The sequence below is a fragment of the Molossus molossus genome, unplaced genomic scaffold (assembly GCF_014108415.1).
Source record: "Molossus molossus isolate mMolMol1 unplaced genomic scaffold, mMolMol1.p scaffold_m16_p_17, whole genome shotgun sequence".
Lineage (NCBI taxonomy): Eukaryota > Metazoa > Chordata > Mammalia > Chiroptera > Molossidae > Molossus > Molossus molossus.
Window position 1 is genome coordinate 55,206,873 of NW_023425352.1, and position 15,464 is coordinate 55,222,336.

The window sequence follows — 15,464 nt, forward strand, 5'->3', positions numbered from 1 at the left end:
AGAAAGATAGAAAGGCCTGCCCAAATTAAGGGGTTGGTTAGGAATCGCTTGTGTAATAAAGTATTAAAGGTACTGAGTATATTTCAAAATAATGTCATAGTTCTCAATATTTTCTCTTCATCATTTTGAAAAATGTCCTGTTTTAAAGCAGCTCGCCAAACTATTTTAAAAGTAACTGTGTTTCTGATATAAAATGAAAGAGCATATATAAAAATATATTCCTTTTAATTTAGAACCCATATTAAAACAAGATAACTGAAGTTTTCATGTTGAAATGATGCAGTCAGAAGGAACACGTTTTAGTAAGCTATGGTGGACTTATCCCAGATCAGTGAACAACAACTCCATTAAACTTTTTGAAATACTGAAAATAGTTCCTTGTTCCTGTTAATTTTTTTAGATTCCAGATTGAGAACAAATTAAATTCATGATTTGATTTCTGGAGATGATTCATGCCATTAAAATTTTACTGATGGGTACATTGAATAAGTGACACAAACCCCCAACTCAAACTGATTTAAGTAAATGGAAATTTATTGGGTCACATAATTAAAAGGATCATGGTATGGCTGATTTCAGGTGAAGCTTGATCCAGTGACTCAAATAATGTTATTTGGACCTTCTTCAACTTTTAGCTCAGTTTCTCTTGGTATTGGCTCCTTTTGCAAATAGGCTCTCTTCTCCTGGAGGTAGGGTAGCTGTCAGCAGCTATAGGCTTACATCCTTCTCACATTTTTGCATCTGTTCTGGTGGCTCCAAGAAAAGTTGTGGTATTAGATCATATATTAGGTCTGTTTGGCTTGGCTTGGGCTACATACCTGCCTCTGTAATTGGAGATAGAGTTAGCACTGCTGAAAATTTATGGATTAAGGGTTTTGGAGAGATGGTTCCCCAAAAGTAAATTTGTTATGGAAGAAAAGAATGGTTGTAAAATGACAGTCATTCTTTTAAGAAGGTTGTTTTAATGCTGTTTTGATTCGTTTGATTTTATTTCACTAGAATTTGCTTTTACTTTAATCCCATCTCTGCTGGTTATTAGTTATGTGGCATCTCAGAATCCATTTCCTCATTGGAAAAAGTGAGGATATGACACCTATTGATATAGTATTATGATGATGAAATAAGATAATATATGTCAAATATCTAGTGTAGTGTCTGACATATATTACCTATTCTGGAAATGTTAGCTTACCTCTAAGCATGATTATTACCAAGACACTTTTGAATTTTGTCAACACTTGCTGCATGTCTCATTAGTCTGTAACCTCTGAATATGACAAATGTAGTAGCTTTATAATGATAAATTTTAAATTATTAATTTATTGATTACCACTTTAAGTGCTTAAAATGACAGTTGATAGACACTGTCCTATTCATGACTTACCTGGATTTTCGTACTTGCATTGAATGTGGGAATTTAGCTCATACAAAGTTTATGTAATTAATCTATGCTGAGAATTATAAATTATATTTAAAGACAGCAATAAATATAGTGAAATTATGATAAATGGTTTTATTGTTTGGGGAAATAATATAAACTGCTTCATATGTTTGAAGAATATGAAGAAGATGGCAGCAAGAGAGAAAGATTAAATATGGTTTAAACTTGTTTTTTAATTAAAGTGCTTCATTGCTGTGTACAATATTCAGAAATGTATTTTAAATGTAACATTAATTTTTCCATTACCATTCGTCTTTATTAGAAAATATTGCTTATATTTATCATATTTTTTTTCCAACAACTATAAAGCTTTTATAATCCATTTAGGTTAAGTTGTGTGTAATCTTGAGAAAAGAACCTCCATAATGGTTTTAAACCATTTGAACATTAGATATTTGGTAACCCACATTTCCAATAACTAGCAATACACACAAAACTCTTGATAATTATGGAATAAAATTAATTATTTTTCTTATAAAATAACATGTGGTTTGTTACATCATTATTGGACTTAGGGCATATTTAGATATGGCCAGCTACAAGGTGTGTTATATTGGTATCTTCTATTCAAAATTGATACATAAAAATAGGTTTTGTTTTGTGTTTTTGTTTGTTTTTTACCATTTTTCAATATATAAAATTTTGTAAACACAGATAAATCCACATCCTGCCAAAGGGTGTTGTAAAACTGATTTGGCCTATCATTTTATTGTGTTAATTATTCTGTACTATATTTGCTTTGTTTGTGTTTTAATTACAGTCTATTTATTTATTGCAATTTATTTTTAAGAATATTATATAGATGTAAAAGCAGTAAGAATATGAAATTCTGATAAGGAGAGAGTTATCAATATGATGGTAATTAAAAGTAGAGCACTTAAAAAAATTTGAAATGGTGAAAAATTTATATACAGCAACAGGAATTATTTTGAAGACAAAGCCAGTGATTGAACATGTGCAAAGTTGAAAGCCTATGCCTCAGAGAGCCATTGCTTAATGGATTATATCTGTGTATATTTACCATATCAAAATTTAAATGGAGACATTTGAAAATATTTATTAATACATTTAAAGATAATTATAATAAATATATGTTAACATAAGTAATATATTTTTTATGAAAATAACTGTATTTTCCAAACCAAAAAATACAGTAAAAAGAGTGGTATTGTTTTATCTTTTTGCAAAGCTCATTAATGGCTGACTTGATAGAAGGCAGGTAGAGACTCATCTGCTTCTGCATTCAGACTGTTACAGTATATTGTTTTGATTGAAGTATACAAATGCAGTTTGGCCTCACACAGATGCATAGATTATAGCAGGTAGAATTAATAAGAGCACAGTAGAAGTACTAAGAACAAACTTAGTTAATACCCTAGATCTATCTATTACCTTAAAAAATTCTCAGAAAAAAAAAACCCAACAAAACACACACACAAAAATATACAAGCATTTATTTTATTAGCCACCAGAATGATGTCATCACTTGGTATATAGCCTCTGGAAACCATCACAGTATAGTTATGCAAGAATAATATTGTAAAAGGCACATAATTTTAACCTGTGGATTCCCTGAAAGAATTTTAGGGAACCCTGTGATCTATGGATCATGCTTTGAGGACTGCTAGTCTACACAATTGAAAGTAATCAGTAAGACATTGATAGAATTCTTTTGAATTTACAGTGGAGTCTGAGCATCAGTATCAGATGTCCACCTGTGTTAAAAGACCAAGAATTGGAGAATTTAAAGTCTAAAGCAATGTGTAGGTGCTGTTGATCAAACTTGTCACAGCCAGAGATAGTTCTGTAGGGTTAAGGCCCTTCAAATCTATGTGATTCCCAAGTAATTGGATGGATACTGTAGCTGCTAAAAAGTTTCTTATGACTTGTGCAGAGATCATCAAATTGAGAAAATGACCAATTTTTAATGTAGACAAAACTAGAATATTTTGGAGAAAGAAGACTGATGGAGTGCATGTACCAGCAAGTTAGGAATAGTCTTCTATTTGACAGGAATATATATATATACAGTTACATAAATTATATATATATGTTAATATAGTTACATTAGATTAAGGAACAAATGAGACTTAACCAACTTATAAACAGTGGCTTCTGTACTGAAAATTTTTCTTAGTAGAACATATATTCACCCCACTATCAGGTCATAGAGGTTTTGATACCTTCAATTTTTTTTTTTTTTTTTTTAATCCTCAACCAAGGACATTTTTCCATTTTTTGTTCAGATAGAGCGGGAGGGAGAGAGAGGAAGAGAGAGAGAGAGAAACATCGATGTGAAGGGACACATCGAGTGGCCGCCACCCGCATGACCAACCAGGGCCGGGGACAAACTGCAACCGAGGCACGCACCTTTAGCGGGAACCGAACCCGGGTCTCTCTGTACCGCAGGCCGACGCTCCAGCCGCTGAGCCAGACCGGCCAGGGCTTGATACCTTCAAATTAGCAGTTGTTCAGGTGAGGCATGGAGACAGGACAGACCTTGATTAATATCTTGCAGCAATTTTAATTTCTAATGTTGGAAATTTTAGCTCTAACACTACTAGCTCTATTACTTTAGCCATTTATGTTTCCATGCTTAGAGATTAAAATGATTTCTGGTTTTGTATTTTTATTTAGGTATATTTTAAGGCAATTTTTTGTTTTGTAATTTTTTAAAATTAAATGTAACATAGGAATTTTTTCTTTAGTATGAACATTAATCTTCAGGATTATATATTTTATTTCACATTTTAAAATCTTTTTCAAGTACAATTCACATTCAATTTAGTTTCAGGTGTATAGGATGGTGGTTAGACAATCATATATTTTACAAAGTGTTCCCCTGATATTTCCAGTACCCACCTGGCACTATACATAGTTATTACAATCTTATTGACTATATTTTCTATGCTGTACTTTACATCCCCATGACTGTTTTATAACTACCAATCTGTACTTCTTAGCACCTTCACCTTTTTCACCCAGTCCAACAAACTTTCTCCCTTCTGGCAACCATCAGTCTGTTCTATCTATGAGTCTGTCTCTATTTTGTTTGTTCATTTATATTTTTCTTTAGATTCCATACATAAGTGAAATCATGTGGTATTTGTCTTTCTCTGACTGACTTATATTACTTAGCATAGTACCTCTAGTACCATACATGCTGTCGCAGATGGTAAGATTTCATTTTTTTAATGGCCAAGTAATATTCCATTGTGTATATGTATCACACAGCTTTTTTTTTAAATCCTCACCTGAGGACATTTTTCCATTTTTTATTCAGATAGAGTCGGGGTGGGAGAGAGAGAGAGAAACATCGACGTGAAAGGGACACATCAAGTGGCTGCCACCCACACAACCCAACCAGGGCCGGGGACAAACTGCAACCGAGGTACGCGCCCTTAGTGGGAACCGAACCCGGGTCTCTCTGGATTGCAGGCTGACGCTTTAACTGCTGAGCCAAACTAGCCAGGGCCCATACAGCATTTTTATTCACTTGTCTATTGATGAGCGCTTGGGTTGCTGCCATAAATTGTAAATAATGCTGCAATGAACAGACGGGTGTATATATTCTCTTGAATTAATGTTTTGGGTTTCTTCAAATAAATCCCCAGAAGTAGAATTGCTGGGTCATAGAGCAGTTCCATTTTTAATTTTTTTGAGGAACTTCCATACTAGTTTCCATAGTGATTACACCAATCTGCATTCCTACCTGTACTGCATAAGGGTTACATTTTCTTTGCATCCTTGCTGACACTTGTTTGTTGATTTATTGATGGTAGCAATTATGACAGGTGTGAGGTGATATTCCATTGTGGTTTTAATTTGCATTTCTCTGATGATTAGTGACATTGAGCATCTTTTCATATCTATTGGCCATCTCTGTGTCCTGTTTGGAGAAGTGTTTATTCAAGTGCCTTGCTCATTTTTTAATTGGATTGTTTTTTGTTTATTTTATGTTGAGTTATATGAGATTTTTAAAAATTATGGATATTAATCCCTCATTGGATGTGTCATTGGCGAATATCCTCTCCCATTCAGTGGGCTATCTTTTCATTTTGTTGATGGTTTCCTTTGCTGTAAAAAATGTTATATTTGTATGTAGTCCCATTTATATATTTTTCCTTTGTTTCCCTATGGCAGTTTTATTTTAAATATATCATTTGTTTTTCTTTCTAATAATGTATCAGAACTATAATTATTTGGTATGACAAAGACAGTTGGATTAGCTTAAAGTTCTCTTTGTAAGTCCATACTAGTTTTTTCTGAGTCGAAACCAACTACACTGCAAATCCACTGATGTTAAATTATTTGCTGAGATTTAAGTGTAGGGAAGTCTTAATTATTCAGAATATACTTATGCTATGATGTGTAGATGATTTGTTTACTGTCTTTAATGTGAATTAGTCAAAATATATATAGATAATTGCTTAAAGGGGAAGTGTTGCTAATATCTTTTGCATTACTGGATGTTACATATAAAATTAATTTCTCTTGGATGTGAGAAAATTTTTCATTTCTTTTTTCTGTTTCTTCAGTTTCTATGAAAATGTAGATTTAATCTTTTTATGATGTAAGGAGAGTGGAACAAATACTGGGAAGCAGCATTAGTTACTGGCAAAGTGTTTGCTTATCAGCATTTCTATAATTTTCTAACAGTAAAACAGTAGATTAAATAGGAGGAAGGATGGTTGATCTTGACATTGATACCTTGAGTATAACTCTTACCTCATGTAAGAGCATTCTTGCTTATAGTGCTTCCATGACACTGATCTGTTTTTGTTTTGTTGTTGTTTTTTAATAGGAGCTTATTCCTACCTTTGGACCGTTGCATATGTTTCCTTTTTCTGAAATCCTCTTCCTTACGGTTCTTTTGGACGACTTTAATTTCTCAGTTCAAATGACACTTCTCATAGCATTCACTGATCTGTATCTGAAGTGACTTTGTATCCTTGTTTATTGTCTGTCTACTCTAACTGGACTGTAAGCTCCTTGAAGGGAAGGAACTTTGTCCTTTATATCCAGCTCCTAGGAAGTGACTGGCACACTGTAGGACTTTAAATATTGTTGTATGAAGGAAGGTTATATTGAAATAGAAAAATATGCCTTATTTTCCAATTCTGATTATAATGAAAAAGATAGAATTATAAATGCTTACTCTTACAGCCCTCCAATAGTGATATTTTACTGCTCATTGTTGTGATAGATAAATTATAAGCTATCCTGTCCACTACTTATAGAGATTTGTTGTTAGATCATTTTGTCAATTATTCCTTTGTAATTACTTATTTCATATCGCCTTAGCCAGCGATTTGTAAATAAACTTATGTCAGTAGGGTTTCCTGTTGCTCTGAGTGGGGCTCCTTCTACTTGTGGCCAACTTCAGCCTGCCCATGGTCTATAGTGTACCTCTTGTGAGGTCTTTACGGTGTAGATCCTCTCTGCTACAAGTGCTTGGGCTTTTGCCTTAAGCAAGCACACTGGTAAAATTAGGCAAAGTAGAAAGTACAAGAGAAGACAGGATTTTAGAATGTATGAAACAGGCCTCTAAGGAAAAGTGTGGTAGTTATGAAGTTATGCAGCCCAGATCCCCCTTCAAGGAAGAATTGTAGCCCAGCTGTGGGGAGGAAGGTACAGTAATTAGAAAACTTTCAGCTATCAGCTCCTTCAAGGTTGGCCCCTGCTACAGAGTCTCCTTGCTTAAGGTCCCACTCTTCCCAGGGCAGTTTTCATCTTACAATTGATTGAAATGAAAGCATAATGGCCCAGCCATTTTGTTTATATCTGAGACAAACTCTGATAAGTAGTGTAGCTCCAGGGATCCCTTCCAGGTGGCCTGAGGCTTTGTGAGGCCTGTATTATAATTTGACTTCCTATTTTGCAATCCTGCTTCCCGCCCCCATCCTTTCACAGGGGTTGATCCCTAATAAACATCTTGTACCCCAACTGTTTCAGTGATAATGATTTCATTGCTTTTGGTCAACATTCAAGTCAAAGCTCTGTTGATATGGAAGCATTCTCTCTCCAGTGACACAGCAATTAATAGTGTGGCAAAGGCCACTAGAGCTGGTATTAATTTGCTGCTGCAATGATTCTTGCTTAGAAAAAGTGATGACCCATATTAAATGAATAGAGAAGTCAGAAACTGTATGGCAGAGAGTGGAGCAAGGGATCAAAAGCTCAGAGAAGTGAGCATGTTAGAATGGATCTACTGTATAAGACACTCTGTTTATCAATAATACAATAAGGAAATATGATAGTGAGGGGAGCACCAGCATCCCAGAGGAGTCTTGAGAGTGGCTGCTTATTGTAGATCGGGGCTGATGGTAGAAGATGCTTTTGTAAAACTGGACTCTCTAGTAGCAAGGGTGATGATAGGACTTGGGAGCAGCACTTAACTGTCAAGCAAGGAGGGTGTATAGTTTTCTGTTGCTGCTGTACAAATTGCCACAAATTTGACAGCTTAAAATAACCCAAATTTATTATCTCAGTTCTGCAGATCAGAAGTCAGTACAGTGTGTCTCACTCAGCTGCTTCTCTGCCTCAGGTTTCACAAAACTGAAATCAAAACATTGGCAGGACTGCATTCCTCTCTGGGGGTTCTAAGGATGAATGCTTCCACATTCCTTCAAGTTGTGTCTGAATTCAGTTAGCTGAAGTTGTAGGACTGCGGTCCCTGTTTGCTTGCTTTTGGTCATGGGTCCTTTATCAGCATCTGCTGTAGTTACATGATTGTGTTTTTAAACAGAGTTACATGAGTATGTTTTGTACCTTTGCTTTCTGTTGTATTGTTTTGCTTTTATTTCTTTGGGTCTATCTATTGTCCTTTTCTTATATCTTAATATGAACACCTAGCTCACTCATTTATAGCTTGTTTTTCTTTTCTACTATTTGCAATTAAGGCTATACATTTTTCTCAAAACACCTTTTATGTTCTATCATCTACAGTTTGAGAGATAGTGTTTTAATTATTATTTATTTCTAAGTATTTAAAATTTCACTTTAGATTTCTTTTCGATCCATTAATTATTAGGGAATTGTTTGGAAATTTGAAGTATGGGTTTTAAAAGAGTTATCTGTTTTGTAAATTTTTTTTTAATCCTCACCAGAGAATATTTTTCTGTTTATCTTTAGATAGAGTGGGAGGGAGGGAGAGAGGGAAATATTGAAGTGAGAGAGACACATCCACTGGTTGCGTCCCGCACAACCCTGACCAAGGCTGAGGTTGAACCACAGCTGAGGTACGTTCCCTTGGCTAGAATCGAACCTGCGACTCATTGGTCCACTGGCTGACGCTCTAACCACGGAGCAAAACAGGCCAGGGCTGTTTTGTAAATTTAATTGTATGTTGTGGCTAGAGAACAAATTCCAAGTGCTATCTGCTCTTAGAAATTTTTGAAATTTGTCTTATGTACCAGTATATACCAATATATATAACGTTTTATGTGTACTCGATAAGAATATATATTCTCTAATTGTTGGATGAAGAATTCCATACATTCCATATGTCATATGATTCACACATGATCTGGCTTGTTAATTGTTATTTCTTGTGTATCCTTTTTTGTTTACTTTAGATGCAGATTGCGGTGCTAGATTTGTCACTTTTTTTTTTCAGATTTATTTATTTTTGCTTACTATATTTTGAGATTATTTTATTAGAATAGTGCACATACGTTCTGAATTACTGTTTTCCTGTATACTGACTTAAATCTTATATAGTAACCTCTTCTATCCTATTTGCTATCTTATTTTAAAGTTTATCTGATAATAATTACAATTAAATTTCTTTCTTTTCATTAATATTTGACCAGTATACCCTTTTCCTCCTTTCACTTTAGAACATTAGATGTATTTATACTCCTGATATTTTTTTATAACAAGCACTAGTTGGATTTTTAAAATCTAATCTTAAAATCTTTCTCTTTTAGAATAATTGTGATTTAAATAATTTGTCCACCCTGGCCAGTTAGGCTCAGTGGTTAGAGTGTTGGCCCGCGAACCAATGAGTCGCGGGTTCGGTTCCAGCCAAGGGCATGTACCTTGGTTGCAGTTCATCCCCAGCCCTGGTTGGGGTCATGAGGGAGGCAACCACTGGATGTGTCTCTTTTATGTTGATGTTTCTCTTTGTCTCTCTTCTTCTCTCTCCCTCCCACTCTATCTGAACAAAAATGGAAAAATGTCCTTGGCTGAGGATAAAAAAAAAATTTTGTCCTAGTTTTTCCTTTTGTTCTTTCCTGTCTTTACAAAAAAAATTGAGTGCCTTTTACCCCCAGCCTCATCAACAGAGTTGTTAAACTTCTATGTTTTGTTTGTTTGTTTGTTTGTTTGCCAGCTTGATCACTAAATAATGGTGTTTCAGCCTACCTCTAATTTGTATATATTTTTTAATGAGTGAGGTTGAGACTTAAAAACATTTTCTTTAAATAAATAAATAAATAAATAAATAAATAAATAAATTACAAGGAAAGAAAAACAAACATAAACATTTGCTTTTCTATTTCTATGAAATGTCTGTTCCTATCTTTTTTAAAAAATATTTTTTCTTTATTGATTTGAGAGAGAGTGGAAGGGAGAGAGAGACAGACACATGGATGAGAGAGAACATTGGCTGGCTGCCTCCTGCATGGCCCCCACTGGGGATTGGGCCCACAGCCTGGGCATGTGCCTTGACTTGGAATCAAACCAGTGGCCTCTTAGTGCATGGATCAGTGCTCAACCACTGAGCCACACTGGCTGGGCATGTCTGTTTCTATCTTAACCTTCTGCACCATACTTCCTTTTTGGGGGGAATTGGTGTTTTTAGTGATTTTGGGGGAGCTTTTTATGCATTAGGGACATATGCCCTTTGTAAGATGAGTTGCAAACATTTTTACAAGATTATAATTTTGATTTGCTAATTTCATTTTTATTGTTTTATAGTGGAATTTATTATTTCTTTATTGACTTCAAAATCCAGCTTTTTACTGGTAAATATTTGAAACGTTTATAATTTATCCTCATACACAGTATGGAATGTGGATCCTGCTTTACATTTATAACTGGTTATTCAGTTGTTTCATACTGTTTATTGACTACTCCATTTCTTCATTGTTATGAGATACCACTGTAACCATATATTGCTGTCTTATCTAAATTTCCATGTTTATTCAGATTTGCTTTTAGTCTTTGTCTTATATTGCATTGATATGGCTTTTTATGTACCAGTTTAATTATTGAAGCATTATAATAGTTTTGTTCTTAATTGGGCTATTCTCCCTCATGTCTTTAGTTTTCTAGAGCTTCCCGGTTTACCCTTATGTGTTTATTTTATTTTATTATTTTTTTATTCCTCACCTCAGGATATTTTTCTACTTATTATCAGACAGAGTGGGAGGGAGGGAGGGAGAGAGAGAGAGACAGAGAGAAACATAGATGTGATAGAGCCACACCCACTGGTTGCCTCCCGCAAGACCTGACCAGGGCTGGGGATGAACTGCAACCAAGGTTCATGCCCTTGACCGGAATCAGACCCGCAACTTATTGGTCCGTGGGCTGATGCTCTAATTGCTGAGCCAAACCGGCCAGGGCTATGTGTTTATTTTTTAACATTTTATCATGTTGTGTCATCTGCAGTACTCCTCACAAAAAATCCTGAAACTTACTATTGATATGGCTATTATATTGAAGTAAAAAATTAACTGAAGGCAAATTGACGTAATATTGAGTCAACTATGCAAGAGCATGGTTTGTCCTTTCATTGCTTCAAGTCTTCTAATAATGCCTTTAGATGTGTTTACTTATAGATTTTTTTATTATTTAAAGTTTATTTTTTATTGGTTTGTGAATCAGGATCTTTAAAACTGGTTTTGGTTTATATAAATGAAATTACTGACTTTATATATTAATTGTTTTACCCATTTATAACTTACCCTCTCTTATGGCTTGTAAGTTTCATTATATATTTTTTGAAACAAATTTTAGCTATGTTATAACAGCTTCAAATGGTTATAGATTTACCTCTTGATTCTGAATATTTATACTTTTGATTTTCTTCATTGTGTTTAATGGTGTTGGCTAGTATGCCAATATGATGATGTTAAGTGGTAGTGGTGATAGGGAACTTTCTTGTCTTTTTAACTTGTCAAATTAGTAGTATGGTTATGCATTTCATGGTAGCCCTCTCACCTTCAGAAAGTGTGTTTTTATAGGTTATTTTTAGTGAATTTCCACCACTGTAACCTCTTGCCACACTTGATACTTGTTCTTCCTACTGCATGGCAACTACTTTTGACAGAGCTTACAATCCACATTTATAGTTGTTCCATACCATCACTGATTACTCCATCTTTTCCTTATTAATTTGTAATACCTACTGACTATATTTGTCGCCTAATTTTACTGAAAATTAAATGCTATTTTCATTACCCTTCATTTTTGCATGATTTCCAGTAGGAGGAAGAGTGTTTCATGAATAATAGAAGTTCTAGTCAGAAGTTTCAAACAGAGAGTTGGGGGCATTTTGAATTAAACCATAACTTTATTTTTGTTCTCTGTATAGAATTGAAATATTTAGAGTTGTTCAGATTTGAGTGGTCTTACTCCTCTCTTGGGGTACTGGCTATCATAAAACCAGGTTACTTAATGCAGACATTTTGGTTGCAAAGCTATTCTAAGTCTTGGTAGTGTGTTTCATTTTGGTTTTTGTCAAAATTGTCTTTGACAAAGCAATGCTCCATTGTTTTTTAACTTTTAATGTTGCTGTGGTGAAATCTGGTGCCCTTCTGATTCTAGATCTTTTGTTTGAAACACTTTTTTTCTGAAAAAACCTTTAGTCTCTTTATCCTGATAATGTTTTTGTATGTTTCTTCTAATCCATTTTGCTGGACACATTGGTGGTAGATTCTTTTGATATGGATCATGTCCTTCATTTCTGAGAAATTTTCTTGTCATGTATTTGATTTTTTTCTTATTTTCTCTCTCTTTTTTGAGGGGGACTCCAATTATTAGATAGTGAACATTTTAGATTGGTCTTCTAAATTATTTTTTCTGTTCTACTTTTATACTTTTTGAAAAACTTTTATTTCTACTGTCATATTTTTAATTTCAAAGGGTTCTTATTTATTCTTATACTCTTTTTCATAGCATTGTTCTTGCCTCATGGATGTAGTATCATCTCTTATGACTCTGAGGATAAAAATGATTAGATTTTTTTTCAAGCTATTTTACTAACGTATGTCTTTCCGCAAAGTTGTCATTTTAAATTTTGGGTTTTTTTGGCGGCGGGGGGTGTGGGGGGGGGGCGGCTCTTTTACAGTAGAGATTTTCTAATGTCTGGCAATATTTGCCTCTTTGCTTATTTTTAAGAATAGGAAATTGAAAGACAGTAACTACATGAATAGGAGTTGTCATCTGTTTGTGTCACCATTAAATGATCTGACTGGGGTTTATGTAGCTGAATTTCATGTTGATATCACTAGATTGTTTCTTAGACTAGATCGATTATATAGTAAGGTTTCTTTTCCGACGTCCTGGATTTTGGAGCCAAGAAGGAGAAGAAAATTGTAAGTCTCAAAGTTCAGTGTGTCAACTTTCAGTTAATCTTTATGTTTTCAATATGTTTTCCAACCCTCTTTTTTTTTTTATCCTCACCCGAGGATATTTTTTCCATTTTTTTGTACAGATAGAATGGGAGGGAGAGAGAGGAAGGGAGAGAGAGTGAGAAACATCGACGTGAAGGGACACATCGAGTGGCTGCCACCCGCACGACCAACCAGGGCCGGGGACAAACTGCAACCAAGGTACATGCCCTTAGCGGGAACCGAACCCGGGTCTCTCCGGACCGCAGGCCGACGCTCTAACCGCTGAGCCAAACCGGCCAGGGCTCCAACCCTCTTTTTATTCTGTCTAGAAAATGGATCTTTGTTCTTCTGCCTAGATGAGAAAGAGGGATATTTGTCCTGATGGGCAGAGTAAGGGCATGATCTGGAAGTCTAGCTGTTGCTTAAACTTTTATGTCCTACTTTTACTGTCATTCCTAGGGATTCCTAATACCAACCAATATGGTGTCTTTTAGGGGTATGGCAGTTTAAGTTTTATTGCTTTCCAACTTTCTTCTGTCTTTCTCCACTGCTATTTAAGATTCAACTTTCTTGGGTCTATTGAGTTAATCATTACTACTCACTCTGCTTTCCAGTATCCAAATTTTTGTCACCATTGTTTCTTTTTCTGTTATTTTTGCCTTTCATAGTAGTTTGAGTGGGATTCAGGAGGAATCAGAAGTTCATGCATTAAATCCCTTGGTTTTTATTGAAAGTCAGACATATTTTGAATTATTGCTTTTATATTATGTGTCTATCTTTATTTAGATGGTAAATTATTGATTAAATAATTATGTTTTCTAGTGAAATATTCAGATTATCAGAATTAAGATATTAAGGGTTACAGCCCTGGCCGGTTTGGCTCAGCGGTAGAGCATCGGCCTGCGGTCTGGAGAGACCGGGGTTCGGTTCCCGCTAAGGGCACGTACCTCGGTTGCAGTTTGTCCCCGGCCCTGGTTGGTCGTGCGGGTGGCAGCCACTAGATGTGTTCCTTTCACATCGATGTTTCTCTCTCTCTCTGTTCCTCTCTCTCCCTCCCACTCTACCTGTGCTTTATGGGAAGCTGGGCTCTTCTTTACCTTCAAAGGCTGAATCTGAATTAATTTAAGCCAATCATGGTTATTTCATTACCTTTGCTAGTGGTTAATTTAGTAATGTGTGTCCAATAATACTGACAAGGAATTTGGGCAATCTCTCTTCTAGTCTTTGAACATCAAATAAAGTGAAACTTTCAACTATTATAGGTATTTTGAATTGTTAAGGGAAAAAGTCATCACAGTAAGGATGGTACAGGGAAACCTGGAAAGAATTTAGGGCCATAATGATGTTGAGTTATAAATAACTAATCCTTGAACTGCTGTAGCTGTGGATGTTTTGTTATATGACATAATAATTCCTTTGTCATAGAAAATCAATCAACATAACCATTACTTGTAGCTAGCTAAAAAAATCCTGAGAAAATAAACATTCTAAGGCTCAAGTTTAATAAATATTAAAGCTCAAAACTACAGGCTTCTGAGAAGTTAGTGATTATTGTTTTTCACAAAAACCAGCTGAATTGGAAATTTATATACATTTTTTTTTTTTTTATTGTTGTGTTTGCCCATGACTTGTATGGATCTGACATTTTAGTTATTTGGTAAAATGGTAATTTTAATTTTTTGTTTTGATATGATTCAGGTTGACCTGACATTTTAATAACTATGGCTCCTAAGACTGATTAAAGAAACAGCTCAGCCCTGGCCAGTTTGGCTCAGCGGTTAGAGCGTCGACCTGCGGTCCGGAGAGACCCGGGTTCGGTTCCCGCTAAGGGCACGTACTTCGGTTGCAGTTTGTCCCCGGCCCTGGTTGGTCGTGCGGGTGGCAGCCACTCGATGTGTCCCTTCACATCGATGTTTCTCTCTCTCTCCCTTCCTCTCTCTCCCTCTCACTCTATCTGTACAAAAAATGGAAAAATATCCTCGGGTGAGGATAAAAAAAAAAAAAAAAAAAAGAAACAGCTCATTTGTTGAACTATGTATATTTTCTTCATGATACTGATTTTCTTTTTTATCTGTGATTTGTCTTGCCAAAGCTTTTGAAGCATGTGTTTTTGATATGACGCTATATTTTTAATTAATATTTTAGATGCAAAGGTGGCAGTTTAAAAGATTGTTTTGTTAGTAGCTTATCCTTAAAAGCAAGTGGCATTTGATTTTATTTTACAATAGAATTTAATCTTACATGTTTTTTGTTAAAGTAATGTTAACCAAAAAATCTCTTATTGAACTATTTGTGGTGAGCTTTTTAAGGATGTTTAAGATTTCACATGCAGTTTAACTGATCACAGATGAAGTTGTAAATTAATACCTCATGAGCATATTTGACTGCAGGGCATTGTTTGTGAATCAAAACTGCTTTGTTCTGTAAACTGTGAAAGAGGTTTAAGCATATGGATTAAAATT

At 34.9% G+C, this 15,464-nt stretch overlaps 1 protein-coding gene across 15 annotated transcripts in view; it reads left to right on the plus strand.

Annotated features, from left to right (window-relative positions):
• ADK (adenosine kinase) overlaps window positions 1-15,464 on the plus strand; it is a 630,959-nt gene that overhangs the window by 155,095 nt on the left and 460,400 nt on the right. Inside the window, exon 1 of one of the 15 annotated variants that reach the window (XM_036265179.1) lies at window positions 3,898-3,916. The exons of the other annotated variants lie outside the window; for them this stretch is intronic. The gene's annotated coding sequence lies outside the window, so the exon portion shown is untranslated. Of the gene's footprint in view, window positions 1-3,897; window positions 3,917-15,464 lie in introns of those variants that run through there. 15 annotated transcript variants of the gene reach the window in all.